Genomic DNA, 20795 nt, shown 5'->3' on the forward strand with positions numbered 1-20795 from the left:
AGGCAGGGATCTTTAATACAGCAAGCGGCATGTCGAATCTCAGTAACAGTGTGTGACAAGTTTCAACTTGTTCGATGCAATCAGTCGGGTGTGAGCTACGGTTGAGAGAAGGTGTGGTTTAAAGTGTGCCGTAAATCATCCTCCATCATGACAATGCTCCAGGTCACACATCGCTTCTGGTATGGCAATTTCTGTCAAATAAAAACATTACGGTGTGTCCTCATCCACCTCATTCACTGGATCTGTCACCATGCGACTTCTGGTTCTTCCTCAAAGTCAAAATAATTCAGGACATCGAGGCAGCCACAACAGTGCAACTAAAGACACTCATGAAAGAGGACTTCCAGAACTGCTTCAGAAAATGGCAAGAACAATGTGATAAGTGTGTTTGAAGCAAGTAGAAGTATTTTGAGAGGGATTAATGTCAATGTATCTTTACTGTAATAATTTTTTTATTATTATTTAAACATTCACCGTGTTTGATCAAACGTCGTAAGTGTCTGATCCTTACTGGGTGCCCTTCCCCTTCTTATCTTCTAGGCCCACTCCTGCCTACATCCTCTGTGCTTAGTACTGGTGCCTGGCCCCCAATTTCCTTCAGTTTTGGGGGGATCACTGTATGCTGTAATATCCAAATAGAATGGCTCACATTCCTATCCTATGTAGTAGTTGAGTCTGATCTTTCTACACACACCCTTCAGGGATCACTTTTGCCTGAAAAAGAGTTTGTTTCATACCTTCTTCCAAAATCTGTCCATACTTTAGCCTGCTTCTCTGCTGGTGACACCTTTTCTGCCCAGTCTAGTGTACTGTGAGGTCACATGGTGGTGGGGGGTGGGGGTGACAAATACTTCGGAACAATTATCCAAGTTACTGCATGTGCTAAATGAGTTAATGTTTAAAACACTGACAGCAATACTTGGCACATAGTTCCTGTATGTATTAGCTGCTATTATTCTGTTATTTACAGAGTGGAAACAATTTCCAGTTGAATGCCAGCAGCACTCCTCCTAGAAATGCCTCTGCCTTTCCCTTCCATATCCTGTTTTTCCGTATCCCGTCACAAGCCCCAGCCTCCCGCTAGGGTTCTTACTCCTCCAGACCCTTCTTCTCCTTCTCCTTCTCCTCCTCCTTCTTCTTCTTTTCCTTTTTATGCACAAACATTATTTGGGGGGATAATTAAAAAATAAATTTCTCAACCCAAAAAACCTTTCAACAAAGGTAGTAGAGAAAGAAAACAAATTTATTATTAAATAAGCATTAAACATGAGTGTTTTGTGCATCACAGGCAATCCACTAAGAGATTGTAAAGATGTAAAGACAGAGAAATCTCACCCTTTTATGTAGCCAAGCAGATAAAATGCATTGCACACATGTTCTCAAGATAAACAATAACTAGTCCTCAAGTAAGAGACTTGACTGCACCATATGTCATGCACAGTTCATCCTAACTTTACCTGGTAATTGGTGACCATCTGTGCTATTAATAGGCTTAATCATAGGAAAAACAAAGTTCCTGTATCTTTCTGACAAGAGGTATTTCACAACTTGCAGCAAGGAGCCCACCTCAGTTAGGCTCCCAGCCTCTCACAGAAACTAGGAGTTAGGGCTGCTGTCTCCCTTGATTTCAGAGAGATGGCTCCCTGTCCTTGGGGAAAACATTCCTGGATCACAAAGCTGCCAAAAAGTTTATTTAGTTTCTAAAAATGTCTACACACATTTCAAAGAGATAGAATTTACAATTATAAGTTTTCTAAAGTAAATGTTCCACCGAAAAGGGAGAGTAAGGGAGAAATCTATTTTCAGGGAGAATCAAGCCTCTTATTTAAAAATTTTTGTTTGTCCTTACAGTTACCATTTTATTCTATGTATACCACAGGAAGGACCAAAGGCTTGATTTTGCCTGTGCCTTTTACAGTAGGAAAGCCCACATTTGCCACAGGTGCATGCAAAAGCTAATCTCTCTTCTTCCAGACTCCCAGGGCCCTGGTCTCTATACCAGTAACCCCTCTCTTTGCAGAACAATTTAGTTTCTTATTTTTTTAAATTTTATTGGGGAATATTGGGAAACAGTGTGTTCCTCCAGAGCCCATCAGCTCCAAGTTGTTGTCCTTCAATCTAGTTGTGGAGGGCGCAGCTCAGCTCCAAGTCCAGTCGCCGTTTTCAATCCTTAGTTGCAGGGGCCACAGCCCATCATCCCATGAGGGAATTGAACCAGCAACCTTGTTGTTGAGAGCTTGCGCTCTAACCAACTGAGCCATCCGACTGCCCCCAATTTAACTTCTTGATCAAAGCTTCTCTCGCTATTATTCCCCAGGGGGTGTAGGGGAGGAGGATGGACCTTACATTTCAGAGGGGAAAAAGCTTGTTGAGGTGTGTGTTTTTTAAAATAAAGAATAATTTCCTCCTCTTCCTTTACTCCAATGCCAATGTGGCTCCAACTGCAGTCAGTTTAGAGGATAACTCCATTGTCCCTGCAACATGAGTGTTTGGAGCCCATATTTGGCATGGGGCTACATTAATTTGTATTTATTCCTTAAGGACAAATTGGACATACAAACACGGTATTATAAACTATGTAACTTTCAACTATGTAAATATAGGACCTGATTTCAGGGTAGAAATTGTATCATCTGTTTTTCCAATTAGTAATTTGAGTACCCACCCATCCCTATTTGCAGAAAGTCCAGCGCTTCCCTCTGAGTGTTGTCACTTGCTTCTGTCCTTGTTCAGTGGTGTAACTGGGAAAACATTGTCCTGCACAATCTAACGGGTCATTTTCTAGTGCTGCAGGAGTCCCTGCACAGGCCACATGACTGACTTAGGCTTCCCAACCCTTAGTTCACACAGGTTTGGGCGAGGTTCCCACGCTTGACTGTGGTGCTAGGGGGCTGTGCGAGGAACATGTCACACCTCGGCCTCTGAAACCTTTCGACCTTGGTGTCGAGCCTGGTCATTTAACCAGACTGCTTTCCTCACAAAGAGGTCCCTTTTGGGACTTTTAGTGTTCTTTCCTGTTGGTGGATCTCTATCAGAACTTCAGTCTTTTAGAGGGAACTTAATTAATATTCAACAAAGTGAAAAATAATTCAAGTCTCAATCTCTTTCCTTTTAGGCCCTTTATGCAAAGTTATGCCCTCCTGCTTATCCATCAACATAGCTCCCTGAGAGAAAACCTTCTTTGACTCTTATCTAAGCCTTGAATGTCCCCTCACCAGCACCCTTTTGAGGTCCCACAAAGGCTGTCCCTTCTGCACCACGTTCTCCCCCTCCCCCACCTAGGAGAGCTCAAGAAAGGCTGTTTCTTCCCCAGCAGTTAGATGGGGGGTGGAGCTAAAGCTAGTGACTAGATCCTAAACTAGTGGCTAAATGCTCGCATGGTAGTTGCTGACACAAGAAAAATAAAAGTTTGGATTCCTCCAGAACATTAAGGAGTGGAACAGAGATCCTGAGGCTCTGTCTGCAGAGGATGACATGAGCTCCTCACTTACTCTTTCTTTTTTTCCTTAGTCATCACTTTTTAAAATTTAATTTTTAAAATTATTTTTTTCAGTTACAGTTGACATTCAATATTATTTTATATTAGTTTCAGGTGTACAGCACAGCAGTTAGACAATTGTATAATGTATGCGGTGATCCCCTTGATTAGCCTAGATGCCTGGAATGATACATAGTTGTTGCATCCTCATCACTTTTTTACAAGTTCAGGAGATACCTCTTGTTTATCAGCTATTCCAGTACAAGTTAATCCAACAGAACATGTCAGCTCTCTGTGCAACCTGAGCTCAATGTGCAGCTTTCTGCCATGGAGCTAATTTTGTGCCATGGTTTTAGAAATAGAAGAGTAACTTCGATTTTTTTTCAATTTATTTTTTAAAAGATTTTTCTTAAAATATAGCTAACATACAACATTATATTAGTTTCAGGGGTACACCGTAGTTGTTCAACATTTACATACTTAAAGAAGTGACAACCATAAGTCCAGCAACCATCTGACACTGTACCACGCTATCACAGTATTATTGACTGTATTCCCTATGCTGTACATTACATCCCCGTGACTTATTTGTTTTATACCTGGAGACTTGAACCTCTTATTCCCCGTCACCTTTCCCCTCCTTTTTAATTTTTCAATTACAGTTGACATTCAATATTATTTTATATTAATTTCAGGTGTACAGCATAGTGGTTAGACATTTGTATAATTTAAGAAATGATCCCCCTGACTAGTCTAGTACCCACCTGGCACTATACATAGTTGTTACCATATTGTGGACTATATTCCCTAGGCCTTACATCCCCATGACTATTTTATAACTATCAATTTGTACATTTTTTTCAAGGATTTTTTTTTATTGGGGTAGGGGAACAGGACTTTATTGGGGAACAGTGTGTATTTCCAGGACTTTTTTCCAAGTCAAGTTGTTGTCCTTTCAATCTTGGTTGTGGAGGGTGCAGCTCAGCTCCAGGTCCAGTTGCCGTTGTTAGTTGCAGGGGGCCCAGCCCACCATCCCTTGCGGGAGTCCAACTTGCAACCTTGTGGTTGAGAGGATGCGCTCCAACCAACTGAGCCATCCGGGAGCTCAGCAGCAGCTCAGCTTAAGGTGCTGTGTTCAATCTTAGTTGCAGGGGGTGGAGCCCACCATCCCTTGTGGGAGTTGAAGAATCAAACCAGCAACCTTGTGGTTGTGAGCCCACTCGCCCATGTGGGAATTGAACCGGCAGCCTTCGGCGTTAGGAGCACGGGACCGGCCCCCAATTTGTATTTCTTGCTCTCTTCACCTTTTATACCCTACCCCCAACCCCCTGCCATTTATCATTCCAACAAATCTAGTACCCGTCTGACACCATAGAGTTATTATAATATTACTGACTATATTTCTTGTGAAATAACCTACATCCCCATGATTACTGTGTAACAACCAATCTGTACTTCTCAATCCCTTCCTCTTTTTCACTCATACCCAAACCAACTCCCGTCTAGCAACCATCAAAATGTTCTCTGTATCTATGAGTTTGTTTCTGTTTTGTTTGTTTATTTTGTTCTTTAGATTCCACATATAAACAAAATCTCATTGCATCTGTCATTCTCTGTCTGACAGTCCACTCAGCACAATTCCCTCCAGGTCCAAACATGCCACCACAGATGGCAAGAACCCATTCTCTTCCTTGGCCAAGCAATATTCCATTGTACAAGTTCTAACAAATAAGTTTGTGAACTCATTGCAATGATGTTGCTAATGTTTTTTGATATCAGAGGGATTATTCATTATGAATTTGTACCAACTGGACAAACAGTTAACCAAGTTTGCTATTTGGATGTGCTTGAAAGGCAGCATGAAAAAGTTAGATGAAAACAACCTTAACTTTTCACCAACAATTCATGGCTCTTGCCTCACGACAATACACCAGCACACATAGCACTGTCCATGAGGGAGTTTTTTAGCCAGTAAACAAATAACTGTATTAGAACACCCCCCTACTCACCTGATCTGGCCCCCGATGACTTTTTTCTTTACCCGAAGATAAAGGAAATATTGAAAGAAAGACATTTTGATGACATTCAGGACCTCAAGGGTAATACGACAGCTCTGATGGCCATTCCAGAAAGAGAGTTCCAAAATTGCTTAAAAGGGTGGACTAGGCACTGGTGTTGGTGCATAGCTTCCCAAGGGGGGTACTTTGAAGGTGACCATAGTGGTATTCAGCAATGAGGTATGTAGTACTTTTTCTAGGATAAGTTCGCGAACTTAATTGTCTGACCTCGTATATGTGTACCACCTCCTCTTTATCCATTCATCCATTAACAGACACCCAGGCTGCCTCCACATTTTTATGAAATATCTTTTTCCATCCCTTTTTTTTTCAATCTGAAGTGAGTCTCTCGTAGGCAGCATATATAAGGGTCTTTTTTTCTTATCCATTCAGGCCTCCTATGTCTTTTGAGTGGAGCATTTAATTCATTTACGTTGAAAGTAATTGTTGGTAGATATGTAGCTATTGCCATTTTATTATTCATAATTTTGATTTTTTTTTTCTATCTTAAAGAAGTCTCTGTAACATTTCTTGTAATACTGGTTTGGTGATGATGAACTCCTTTAACTTTTTCTTGTCTGGGAAGCTCTTTATCTGTCCTTCAATTACAAATGATAGCCTTGCTGGGTAGAGTAATCTTGGTTGTAGATCCTTGTTTTCATCTATTTGAATATTTCCTGCCAATGCCTTCTGGCAAAGTTTCTGTTGAGAAATCAGCTGGCAATCTTGTGGGAGCTCCCTTATAAGTTACTAGTTGCCTTTCTCTTGATGCTTTTAGAATTCTTTCTTTGTCTTAACCTTTGCCATTCTAATTATAATGTGTCTTGGTGTGGGCCTGTTTGGGTTCATCTTGTTTGGGACTCTCTACACTTCCTGGGCTTGTATGTCTATTTCCTTTGCCAGGTTAGGAAAGTTTTTCCATCATTATTTCTTCAAATATGTTCTCAATCCCTTTCTTTCTCTCTTCTCCTTCTGGTATCCCCATGATGTGAATGTTGTTACACTTGATGTTGTCCTAAAAAACCTAGAAAACAAACTATCCTCATTTTTTTTTTTTGGATCATTTTTTCTCTTTGCTGTTCTTATTGTGTGTTTTCAGCTACATTGTCTTCCAAATCATTGATTCAGTCCTCTGCTTCATCTAGTCCGCTGGTGATTCCTTCTAGTGCATTCTTCATTTCAGTTAATTGTGTTCTTCACTTCTGACTAGTTCTTTTTTACAGTTTCTGTGTCCTTTTTAATGCTCCCTATCTCTTTGTTGAAGTTCTCACTAAGTTCCTTAAAGCATCTTATAACCATTGTTTTGAACTCTGTATCTGGTAGGTTCCTTGCCTCCACTTTGTTTAGTTCTTTTTCTGGAGTTTTCTCCTGTTCTTTCATTTGGGATATATTTCTTTGTTTCCTCATTTTGGCTGCCTCTCTGTTTGTTTCTATGTATTAGGTAGATCTGTTTTGTCCCCCAGTCTTGGCCAGGTGGACTTATGTAGTAGGTGCCCTGTGGGGCTCAGTGGCACAGTCTCCCTCGTCACCTGCTCCAGGTGCTCCAGAAGTGTCCCTTATGTAGGTTGTGTGTGTCCTCCTGTTATAGTTGAGCCTTGGTTGCTATTGGCACATCAGTAGGTGGGATTGCCCCTAAGGCTGATTGACTGTGGATTTGGCCATGTCCATAGCGTGCAGGCTGCTGTGAGGGGGGCTTACCCCCTGAGTGAGATTCACCCCAGTGGGCTCTGGTGCCTGTTGAGACCGCCCTTTGGGTGTGTCACTTGTGGGGTTAATTGGGTGGTGCTCTGCTGTGGTCTGAAGCCAACCTCCAAATATGTTGGTTCTGGGGCCTCTTGAGAGGGGCTTCAGTGCAGGCCCAGGTCACCCACTGTCTGTGACTGGCCAGGGACTACCTGGTAAAAGCTACCATGTTTCCCTGAAAATAAGACCTAGCCGGACAATCAGCTCTAATGCGTCTTTTGGAGCAAAAATTAATATAAGACCCAGTCTATATTATATTGTATTGTATTATATTATATTATATTATATTATATTATATTATATTATATTATATTATATTATATTAAAGACTGGTTCTTATATTATAGTAAAATAAAACCGGGTCTTATATTAATTTTTGCTCCAAAAGACACATTAGAGCTGATTTCCGGCTAGGTCTTATTTTCGGGGAAACATGGTACAAAGTGATCTGCAGTTTTTAGTTGCCTGTGCTAACACTGGAGGTGCATGGGAGAGGCCACACTGCAAGGATGTCTGCCACCAGTACCGGGGCTGGAGTAGCTCTGCAAAATGCCAGGACATCCCGAGGCCCGCTACCACCTGCCAACTCCCTTAAGGCTCAGCCACAGATAAAGCCTTGTGCTTTATGCAACTTGGGTGAGGCTGGGAGTCACTAGGCTGGGAAGAGTTGTGATCACCAGGTTAATTTAAATTCTTGTTTGGTGTCAGTACTGAGCTTAAAGCTACTCAGCGAAAGTCTCAGAGCATACGGAGACCAGTTGCTGCCTGCCTGGGGTCTGTCTGACTCTGATAGTTTTCTAAGAAAATGTCAATATGGGCGTGGTTGGCTGCTCTTGGAGAAAGTGCCTCTGGCGTGGGGGGAGTTGGGTGGGGTGGGGTCCCATTGAGTCAACAGGGTGGAGCTATGGAGCTCACCAGACCAATCAGATTCAAATTTGGATGTAAGCATAGGGGGAGGGCTCAACACAGGAAAGATGGCAACAGCCTCCCAGCTGCTCGTGAGGGCAACCCCTCACAGGGAAAATCCCAACTGTTCTCCAGCCCTCATTGCAAAACCACACAACTCAGTCTGCCCCCCTGTATGTCTCCGATACTCCCCAAGTTACTGTCCTCCGCTGGAGCCCAAGGTGAGTGCCTGTGAGTGAGTGAGTCTGTGCATGGGCCCTTTAAGAGGATGACTGGGTTTCCCACTACCTTCCGTCTCACCTAGATGGTCAAAATTTCCACTGTTTTTCACAACCAGATGTTGTGGGGGCTCCTTTTCCCAGCACCAGTACTTTAGGTTGGGGAGGCTGGTGTGTGGCTGGGGTCCCTTGCTCTTCTGGGGGGAAATATCGCAGCTGAGATATCCCTCTTGGTTCTCAATCACCACACAGAGGTTTGCAGTTAGCCAATTCTGCGTCTCTACCCCTCCTACCAGTCTCAACATGGCTTCTTCTTTATATCCTTAATTATAAAACTTCTGTTCAGACAGACTTCAGATGGTTGATTGTTGTATAATTTAATTGTAATTTTAATTTGTTTTCAGAAGGAAGCAGGCATATGTTTACCTACTCTGCCATCTTGAATCTCTGCTCCTCCCTTATTCTTATTTCCCCAACTTCAGTGGTGGAACAGATGAACACCAGGCCCCATTCCTATATGTTATCCATGTGCATTTTAAGCAAATATGGTGTCAAGGCAAGTCTCTTAAACCCCCTTGCTATGAGATTGGCATCTCTAAATGACTGGGACTTACTTGTTCTGAAGCTGGCTCTTCTCAACATTTCTGAAAGAGGTTGAAAAGTTATTCCTGGTCCCTTCCTTCAGCCACCACTGGAGTCTCTTTTCTTCAGGAACTCCATATCCAACCCCTGGCCTCTCTTTTTAGGACTGAATTGCAAGGCCAGACCCACAGCATCTTGGGCTTCTCACTCCATGTTGGAGAAGCAAAGGGTAAAGGACAAATAAGTTGTGCAGTTCTTCAGAGGGTACAGGGGATACAGAAATTCCATTCCTTCTCTGGGATCCCTACCAACACCCCCCATCCATTCCAAACTCTGTTTATCTTTCTCTTTATTCTAATATTTATCTTGTAATCCTACATTATTCAGATTTCTAATTCACACTGATTTCTAGATAATTTTCACATCTTGCCTACTGCTGAATTTTTATGTCTTGCTCTACCCTGTGCTGAGCCATATTTAAAAGCTATCACTAACCCAAAGCTGTTGCATGCGGTAGATTTGTACTAAAGGTTTGAAAAGGTAACAGCCAGGGCAGGGACTAACATGAGACAAGTGAGGCATTTAATCTCAGGTGCAGCATTTAAGGAGAAAATCCATGATGCACAAAATATCAAAATTTTAAATAAACATAGGATCATTTGTAAGACTTAATATTAGCCATCCATGTTCTTAATATTTTTTACAATTATTTCTGCCACCAGAAATTTCTTTCTGGCTGATTTGACCTGCAGCCGCTCCATATCCAACCCACATGTGCCTTGTAGTGGAAATATCTTTTTTCTTCTTCTTCTTTTTTTTAAATGTATTTTTTAAATTTATTGGGGTGATAATTGTTACTAAAATTACATAGATTTCAGGTGTACAATTCTGTATTACATCATCTATAAATCCCATTGTGTGTTCACCACCCAGAGTCAGTTCTCCTTCCGTCACCATATATTCGATCCCCCTTACCCTCATCTCCCACCCCCCGCCCCCCTTACCCTCTGGTAACCACTAAACTATTGTCTGTGTCTATGAGTTTCTGTTTCTCCTTTGTTTGTCTTGTTCTTTTGTTGTTTTTGGTTTATATACCACATATCAGTGATATCACATGGTTCTCTGCTTTTTCTGTCTGACTTATTTCGCTTAGCATTACACTCTCAAGATTTGTAGTGGAAATATCTTACTTTATCTTCTATTCGCATATTCTCAGGCTGTCTCACCTCCTCTCCCTACCTCCACTCTTTCCCCAGCATTGGCATTCTTGAGGAAAGTCAGTGTTATTCTTATTTTATTATGTAAAACAACTTATCTTTCATAGTCTCATCTCCATTCCTCTGCTCTGCCTCCTGGCTTTCCGAAACCAAAATGGCTCTTCAGATGTTTTGTAAATAATAGGCCTTTTTCTGCTTTAGCAACATAAACAAATGATTTTCCAAAATCAATTCTCAGGCTACACTGTCTTTTCCATTAGTGTCTATAAAATGAAGAAAGCAGAGATTGACTTTCTTAAGATTCATACACTGCCATCTCCATCTCCAAAAAACAGTTGGCATTTGGCTACAATCAGGTGTGTGAGAGAGAGAAAAGAAAATGAATGTATCTAATTTAACTCTACAAAACTAGGAGGAGTAGATATTATTATCCCTGTTTTATAAACAAGGGCACTGAAGCTCAAGTAGGGGAACAGATGTCCTCAATGTTACACGACAAGTAGGTGGAATAGCTAAGAAAGAGTCATGGGCTTGATTCCTATTCTCATCACCCGTTCTGTCTTTGACACTTCAGTGTTACCTTCTGCCCTCGTCACTATGATGAATCCCCTCCCAAAGCTTATTTATGACCTCTTCATTCTTAAATTCCTAGGTGCTGTTGTTGTAAAAGTCTGTTGCTTTGACTAGGACTGCCTCTAGGATGTACCAGTTCTCAAGCAAATAATTTTTCACAAGCCCCCTATCCAACAATTTGATTAAAAATGTATTACACAATTCATGGCCCATGTGAGAGGTGGTGATTTATCACTGAATATTTAGAATAAAGGTTAGTGAATAATGGTTACATATCTGTTTATTGTGCAACCAGTGCCCATGGTGCCTGGTGTGAACATTTATTCAGGTAGTTTTCTGAGGAGAGTTTACATTTTTTGATATCGTGCACATTTGAAAATGTCATTATTTAACTCACACGTAATTGGTAATTTGCCTAGGAATAGAATCTGGATGGGAAATAAACTTACCTCAGAATTTTGAAGGTATTCTTGTTAGTGAAAGTATAGGCTAAGCTCCATAACAAAGAAACACCACAATACAGTGCCTGAAACATCTGATTAGTAGTTCCTGTATTTTTTTCTAATTTCCAGCTCTGCTTTTTTCACTACTTTCTTGGAGAGTTCCTCAACTTCTTCTCCACCTATTTAATTAAAATTTTTCTGCTATGAATTTTCTCTGTCTTGTTCTTTGTTACTTTTAGAAAACACTTTATTCTTGTTTCAAGAATGATAAATTTTGTCTAATGTTCCCGAACATGGTAATTATAGTTTTAAAAAACTTCTTCTATTCCAGGGGCGGTGGGTGGCTCAATTGATTAGAGTGCAAGCTCTTAACGACAAGGTTGCCGGTTCGATTCCCATATAGGCCAGTGAACTGCCAGTGGGTGGCTGGTTTGCTCAGTGGTTAGAGTGAGGTGCTCGTAACACCGAGGTCACCAGTTCGAGTCCCACATGGACCAGTGAGCTGCGCCCTCCAAAACTAGATTGAAAACAATGACTTGACTTGGAGCTGAGCTGCATTGAAAAAACAACAACTTGACATCCTGGAAAAACACACAGTTCCCCAATATTCCCCAATTTAAAAATAATTATACAAATGTCTAACCACTATAAAAACAAGAAACTTCTATTCCTGCACTGTTCCTGTTTTCTCAAGTCCCTTTCTCTTTTCAAACATCTGGTGATCCTCACCTTTCCTTTCATATTTAAGAGTGAGACACTAAATTTAAGGAGTACAAATTAGCAGTTACAAAATAGTTGTGGGGATGTGAAGTACAGCATAAGGAATATAGTCAATAATATTGTAATAACTATTTATAGTGCCAGGTGGGTACTAGACTTATTGGGAGGAAGGAATCATTTCACAAGTTATAGAAATGTCTAACCACTATGCTGTACACCTGAAACTAATATTGAATGTCAACTGTAATTGAAAAAAAATTTTTTTTTTTTTAAAGAATGAGGCCCTGAAAAAGGTGATTGTGTGCATTGATGGGGCTTTTTAAATGAATGGGCAGAGAGCTGGTAATTTGGGATGGCACCTTCAGTATCAGTATCTTAGGTCTTTCCTATTGGGTTACTTGGCTTCTCCAGAGACCAACATTCCATTTTCCTGTTTGGGGTGTGTAAGCCTGACCATCAGCATTCTCGGTAACGTTTGGAGAAAGAGGACTGAGTACTCACTACTTAGTGTGTTGGCTTTCACTTAGATTTTCTGTTTTAATAGGACACATCCACCTGATGTCCCCAAGTCCAGAGTCCCCTTGCTCTATCAGTGGATAAACTTTTAGTCATCTGTTGGGGAGGAAGGAGAATTGCCTGAGTGGTTTGATAAAGGAATATGGGGGCCATTTGCTTTTCATGCAGATCTGCAACCAATTCTGTGTTCTGTCTCACCTGCACCCCTACCTTCAGGAATCACTGACCAATTCCTGAGCCTTGCTGGGGATCTCTGCTCATTCCTTTCAAGAGACTGTCTGCTGTCTTGGCTTTCACAGCTCAGCTGGGGAGCAGGGCTAGTATGCTGTCAGGGTTGCAGTCTGTATTTGTTTTCACTGAAAGTTGGAAGTGGATGAGATGTGCTGCTGGTGAGGTACATGGGAAGTTGGGATACAGAGTGTGATTGTTCCATATTCCCTGTGGATGGCTTCCACGTGGCTAGCACACCTCAGGGAACTATTCTTGTTTCCTTCCAAGGGAGAGAGAAATATATGCCTCTCTCTATATTCCTGCTGATGTTCTGGGCCACAGTTTTCCCTTTTAATCTAATCTAGTATAATTATGATTTCTATCTTTAGCAAGTCCTCTCTATTCCACCAAGCATTCGCTTTTTAGTTTGGGATAGTTATTAACTTATTTATAATATACTTCCTATTGTTTCTTTTTTTTTCTTTAGATTTCATTGGGGAAGGGGAACAGGACTTTATTGGGGAACAGTGTGTACTTCCAGGCCTTTTTTTTTCCAAGTCAAGTTGTTATCTTTTCAATCTTAGTTGTGGAGGGCACAGCTCAGCTCCAGGTCCAGTTGCCATTTTCTAGTTGCAGGGGGTGCAGCCCACCATCCCTTGTGGGAGTTGAACCAGCAACCTTGTGGTTGAGAGCCCACTGGCCCGTGTGGGAATCGAACCGGCAGCCTTCGGAGTTAGGAGCACGGAGCTCTAACCGCCTGAGCCACCGGGCCGGCCCCTTCCTATTGTTTCTGTGGCTGAAGTTTGGTGTAAGAGGGTACACTCCAGTATCTAGCAGTCCACCATCTTGTAATCAGTATTGGATATTTATTTTATACCAAATCTCCTTGTATCGGTGACTGAAAAGATATTTTAAAACACTCTTGTGACTCTCAAACTGTGAATCAAAGAAACAAAAAAGAAATTGAACCTATATATCCTGCTTCACCAGTTTGTTACAAACTTTGGTTACACTCCTTTCAATATTTAGATTAAACTACTGTGACCCGCCACTCTGCCTATTAATTAGGACGTGTCTTATTCTTTCTCCAGGATCCTTCTCCTGTTATGATAGTTATAATTAACAGTTTTATAGTACTTACTTTGGGTCAGACATTCTTCTAAGTGCTTTTAACATATACTAACTTATAATAACTCCAAACTTCTCAGGGAAGTGTATTAAGTTTAATGGGTTAGTACTTGTTATTATTATCTTGAGGAGAACAAAATCTGAAAACCTGCTCAGTTGGTCAGAGATTCTGTGGGTTTTTGGTGTGTTTTTTCTGTTTTCGCTTTTACTCAGGTGATATTGCTGGTGAATCTCAGGCTCCTAATGATTTTGCTCCTTGTCTCCTGATAAACAATTCATTAAACACCAACCAATGAGAGTGTCACATCATCTTGGACAGTGATAGGTTAAGAGGTGGACACGTGGCCTGGGATGGGCTAATCAGAGCCAAAGAGGCTTACCCCTGGGACTTTGATGGAAATATAATGAGGTCTTTGTGTTTCCATCATGGCTGCCAAGCTTGTAGAGTACATGCATACCTAGTTTGATTGTGCTTCATAGATGTTGTGTTTTCTACAAATTGAAAGCAAGACCCTCCACCAGCAAAAATATTATGACTTGCTTTATTGCTATACGTGCTTTGTTGCAGTGGTCTGGCACCAAACCCACAATGTCTCTGAGCTATGCCTGCATAGACCTGTTGACTAGTGGCCCCACTCGGGGAAAGGTTATCAGAGGGAGGGAGGAAGGGAGAGAGAGAGAGAGAGACTGAGTCCTCGTGATATTGTTTGAACCCCTTGATCCAACCACACCTCAGGTCGCGCAACTCCTGACTTTTTAAATTATAGGAGCCAATAAATGTCTTTTCTTTCTAAAACACCACTTTGAATTGATTTTCCTTTACATAGGAACAAAGAATCCTGAACAATGCAAGGGGTAAGGCAATGGCATAGTGTCTAGGCTAGAACACCTGGGCACCTATTGTCTGGGTCCAAGAGATAGTGACTTAAAACAATGTGCCAACCTATAGGCAACGTTCTCCCCAGGCCGCCCAGGATCCATGTAAGTGAGTTTGGATGTGGAGTGAACTTCTATCTTCTTATGGTCCTTCTTCAGATGGTACTCTTCTCTTAATTGCTGGAAACTTGCCCTTTGAGGGACAAGAGCTTGGCATCTCCTGGCTTTTTCCATATTTCTAGAACCTCTCTGGGTGAGTCAGTCAGTTTAAAGGGAACTGCATTTGGGTGGGAAGATTGCCCAGTGATTGGCCTTATATTTTCACTTTGACTCACTATTTAGTATTTCTTTTTCCCCTTGTATAGTTGGAAGTAGAAATCCTCTTTTTTTTTTTTTTTTTGGAGAATTGTTTATTTTAGGGTGGAGTTTTGTCTAGGTGCCGGCCTGTCTGCATAGCTTAGAGGGGTGGCAGACAGTGCTGTCCACAAGTTCTTCTAGAGGAGGTACTTTAAGTAGGTCACCTTGATCTGGCCTCTCCTACTCAATTTGCATTTGTTCACAGATAATTTTCCTAATCTTTCCAACACTAGAGAGAGAGAGAGAGCACCTGTCCACTGGCCAACTAGTTTAATTTTATTGTAGTACTTATCTTTTCCATAGCTCCTGGCATCTAGAAGTGTTTTTGTGAGCAGTGGCAATAGTTAACTGACATATTTTGGGGAGTGCAGTTTGGGTGCAGTTATTCAGATCTCCCTTCCACACTAAAGCATTAATCTGTGAACTGTTGTGATCGCCACCTAACATCAAAATGTGGCATGTAAAGCCAGTGACATCACTAAGGTTTCACCAAAGAGTGTTCCAAAACGGTCACAATTCCTACTCAGGCTACAGTGTCACCAACACTTAAAAAAAGATTCAGTGATTTACCAGGGTGCCGAAAACATGTATGCACGTTTTAAGAGATGTTAACACTTTGATCAACGTTGCTCAAGCAGTAGTTCGCCATCATCAAAAGTGTCTGGATGCTGATGGTAACCACTTTGAGCACCTCTTGTAATTGCAGAAATCAAACGTAACTTGTATTCATCTTTTGTTATGGATATGTATATATACTTCTGGGGGGTGGAATATTGGGGAATACTGTGTTTCTCCAGGGCCCATCAGCTCCAATTCGTTGTCCTTCAATCTAGTTGTGGAAGGCGTAGCTCAGCTCCAAGTCCAGTTGCTGTTTTCAATCTTTAGTTGCAGGGGACGCAGCCCACCATCCCATGTGGGAATTGAACTGGCAACCTTGCAACCTTGTTGTTAAGACCTCGCGCTCTAACCAACTGAGCTATCCGGACGCCCCTATCGGTATATATTAATACAGTTTTTTCCTTTCTTAAAATGTATATACATTTTTTGGCACCCTCTGTATTTTACAAAGAGTGATTTTTTTAAAAAAAAAACTTTAAATTTTAGAATAGTTTTAGATTTGCAGGAAAATTGAGAAGAAGTACAGAGAAATTTGTCTCCAAATTTTTGAAATTTGTTTGAAAATTTTAATGTTGAGGCTCTGTCTGGGGTTCTGTGGTGGTGACCCTACACTGCTGTGTATTGGCTAAGTAGAATATTTCAGGGGGTAGCTAGATCTCAGGCTCTCTGGTAATTTCGGTGGATTATATCAAGAAATCCTTATATTGAAGAATCATTTCCCCTTATATTTGTGCAGCTGTGGTCACTTTCTTGTTTCTGGTGGGATATGCTCCTGCAAGGTCAGTGAACAAATTTGTGAACACAAACAGGCCTTGCCCATTCCACCTAACAGTTTTTTGAGGATATAATGAGGATACACAATTTATGCATATTACTTTGGAGTGTAAGTACAAAGTGTCATTGTTAGCAAGGCTTTTGTATATGTGAGCAAGGCTTTTGAGTATTACAACTGGATTTGACATTCTCAGCTATCTTATACCCAAATGGCCAGATATGCCATATTTTATAACAAAAATATATAATTAAATATGTTCCCGTAGGTGAAAATATTTTGTTCTTTCATATTTATAAAATGATTTGATTTGATGATTTTAAAATTTTATTGTGAAGTGATTTTAAATCGACTTTAGTGGGGTACAGTTTATGTGCAATAAAGTGCATTCATTTTAAATGTACATTCCCATGAGTTTTGACAGATTTATACATCCTTATATCTATGACCACATAAATATATGAAACGTTTTCATTACCCCAAAATGTTTCTTTGTGCCCCATGTCAGTCAACTTCCCTGGCCCCAGGCAACCAACGGTTTGCATTCTGTCACCACGGATTAGATTTGTCTTTTCTAGAGTTATATAGAAATGGAATCATACAGCATATACTCTTTTGCATCTGGCTTCATCCACTCAGCCTTATGTCTTTATGATTTATCCACATTATTATGGGTGTTACAGGTTCGTTCCTTTTTAAAACCTTTTTATTTTGAAATATTTATAGAGTCCCAGGAAATTGCAGGTAGGAAAAAGAGATCCCATGTACATCTTAATGTTGACTATAGTACAATACCAAAACCAAGAAACTGACACGAGTACAATGGGTATGTATCATTCCATACCCTATCACATGTGTAGATTTGTGTAAACAACATGGCAAGTGTGATACAGAACTATTCCATTAACACAAATATCTTTCTGGTTTCATGTTCCTTCTCCACCCTTCACCGTCCCTAACCCCTGGCAATCACTAATCTGTTCTCCGTCTCTATAATTTTGTCATTTCTAGAATGTTATATGAATGGAATCATATAGCATGTGACCTTTTTTAAAAAAAATTTTGTTATGAGACTTTATTTTTAAAAAAACACGTTTATTTGAGCCAGACTTATGACATAAGCCAGGGAGCAAGATCTCAAATGCTCCAGCATGTGGCCTTTGGAGATTGGCTGTTTTTCACTCAGCATCATGCTCTTGCCTGTAGTTGGATCATGTTTTTTAATCCACTCTGACACCACAACTTGTTTATCCACTTACCTGTTAATGGACATTTAGATTATTTCCAACTTTTGGCTTTATGAATAATGCTGCTTTGAACATGATTCAGAAATGTCACACCTAACAGTCTTTGAGGATATTATGAGGATATACAATTTATGAATATTACTTTGGAGTGTACATACAAAGTGTTGATATTAGCAAGGCTTTTGTATATGTATTGAGTATTACAACTGGATTTGACATTCTCAGCTATCTTATACCCAAATGACCAAGTATGCCATATTTTATTAAAATGTACAATTAAATATTTTACTGTATATGAAAATATTTTGTACATGTTCATATACTTCTATGAACGTACATCATTAGGTCTTAATGTGGACATGTTTTCATTTTTCTTGGATAAACACTTAGAGGTGGAATTGCTGAGTCATATGGTAATTGTACCTTTAACTTTATAAGAAACTTTCAAACTGTTTTCCAAAGTAGTTGTACTATTTTACTTTCCCATCAGCAATGTTCCAGGTTCTCTCCATCCTCACCAACATTTGTTATCAACAGTCTTTTAGGTTTCAGTCATTCTAGTTTTAATTTGCATTTTCTTGTGACTGATGATGTTGAACATCTTTTCATGTGCTTATTTGCCATTCATGTATCTTCTTTGGTAATGTGTCTCTTAATATATTGGGCCTATTTTGTTTTATTGGGTTGATTGTTTTCTATTATGGAGTTGTAAAAGTTCTTTATACATTCTGGATACATTTTTTTTATTAGATACTATATGTTTTACAAATATTTTCTCCATGTTGATGGCTTGTCTTTTCAGTGTCTTAAACAGTGTCTTTTAAAGAGAACTGTTTCTCACATCTCAGTGGCCTCACCATCTTGTGTTTGGCCTGTCAGCTTTTCCTTTTCTTCTGTAACCAATTTCCTTATTTGGTTCGAAAAACCCAGGGTGGTGTCTGTTTTCCTGACTATACCCTGGCTAGTATAAGTAGGGTATTCATCATCCTTGGTCTAACCTGAGTGACATGTAGAATGGGGTTACGTGGTTTCAACTAAGACAGCATTAGCAAAAGGGGTCATATAAAGGTAAATTCCTTTAAAAGGAGGAGTAAGCACCGTAGGACTCCTCCCTGGTTATACAGAAAGGAAATGTACAAAAGATAACATCTCTGGGTGGTAGAATTTTAGATGATTTTTTCCCTTCTTTTATGTTTATCCAAATTACCTACATTTTCTACAATGGACATGCATTGTTTTGGCATGAGGAGAAAATTGCCAGCATGCCATACTTAGTAAGGAAATGAAAGAGAATGGTGAACATGTTGAAAACAGTAAGATACATATGGAAGTGGCCAACCCTCATACAGTACTTTGGCCTCAAAATCTTTTTTTGTTTGTTTGTTTATTGAGGTATAATTGGCAGGAAAATGTAATATATTTAAAGTGTACACTGTGATGTTTTGATATATGTTTATATTGTGAAAAGATTTCCATAATCATGTTAACACAGCCATTACCTCACATAATTACCTTGTCTTTTTTGGTGTGAACACTGAAATTCTACTCTCTTAGCAAATTTCAATTCTATAATGCAATATTATCAACTATAGTCACCATGTTATATATTAGATCCTCTTATTCATCTTATAACTGAAAATGTGTGCCTTTTGACCAGCCGATCCCCATTTTTCCCGACCCTCAGCCCCTGGCAACCACCATTCAATTCTCTATGATTCTGACTTTTAAATTTTTTAATAGATTCCACATATAAGTGATTCCATGTACTACAGTATTTGTCTTTGTTTGGCTCCCCAAATCTTTTAAATTGAAAAAAAACAGTCATTTGGTATAATAAAAGAGGATATAAGAGAGTAACAAGAGATTTGTCTTGTGAGATTTATATAAAATGCTTATAGTTTTTTTGTATATTTAATATTGTTCATACTATCATTTAATAATTTTAAAGAGCTGGTGCTGTAACCAGAAAAAGAGGAATGGCTCAGTTGTCGAGGTCTTCACCTAATCATTCGAAGTCACAAATGGGCAAATCTCTAGTGATCAGGAGAAAATCACGCTGGTTCATACAGATATGTTTACATCTAACAGGTGGCTTGTGTGATTGTTTATAAGAATTGGAAGTATTTTTCAGTGTTTAATGACTTTATCAAATAATCTTAGGAGTTTTGGAAAATTTATTAACTGAGAGATGAAGGGTTTAAAGGATATTAAAATAGCTGAGGTGTGGGTTAGAATTCTGAGAAGATGAGTAAAAAAGCCTAAAGAAATAGTAGAGGAAAGGTAAGTAGAATGCAAGGCTAAAATAAAACTGCAACGATGAAGACAGAAGTCCTTGGAGATAGAATGAACTATTGAAAATGAGGGGAAAAAAGGATCAAATACTGGGTTTGAATAATTAACAAGCAGTTTTCACAGAAGAGCCTAAGACGGGAAACATGCATTGCAAGTGAAACCCAGCAAAACCTGCTTCTACTATACATATAATCCAATATAATCGAGTGCAAAGTATCTTGAAGAGTCAAAAGAAGACAGTTTCCTAGATGTTTAGTTGTTTTGATGACCATAGGAACAGATTTGACTTCAACCTGCTGACACCTGCACAAACCTATATTTAGTCAGGGTCAAATTATAGTTCTCTCATGAGTTTATTCATTGAGCTCAAGAAGTATTGATGTGAGACAAATAAGATTGTTAATTTTACCTGAAGTAAAGCATATGAATAATAAATTAAAAGCATTGACATTTTATTATGAATTGTTATGACCTCTTAGTATTGCATATTTAATGTTATCTTTTATGAACATAGAAGAAAGTACCAAGTCAGAGTTAGACCTGTTTGTCTTTACCACCTACACCAAGAAAAGAATCTGTGTTAAAGAAGCGTTTCTGCTGTGGAGGAGACTCTATTCCGTGATGTGACTGCTGCTGCACCCTTGAGCTAGATCCAGGCCAGAACAGAGATCGCTTCCTGTAATAAATGTCCTCAGACACCATCTGACCTATATTCCCTTCTGTCCATGGTGTCCTGCTTCCTGGAACAGGCTGTTGCCCTGCCCAGGGCAAATATGGTAAGGTATTTTTTCACCATCTGGGGTGAATTATCCCGTACCCCTATTCATCTTGCGCTTTTCTAT

The sequence above is a fragment of the Rhinolophus sinicus genome, linkage group LG15 (assembly GCF_036562045.2).
Source record: "Rhinolophus sinicus isolate RSC01 linkage group LG15, ASM3656204v1, whole genome shotgun sequence".
Taxonomy (NCBI): domain Eukaryota; kingdom Metazoa; phylum Chordata; class Mammalia; order Chiroptera; family Rhinolophidae; genus Rhinolophus; species Rhinolophus sinicus.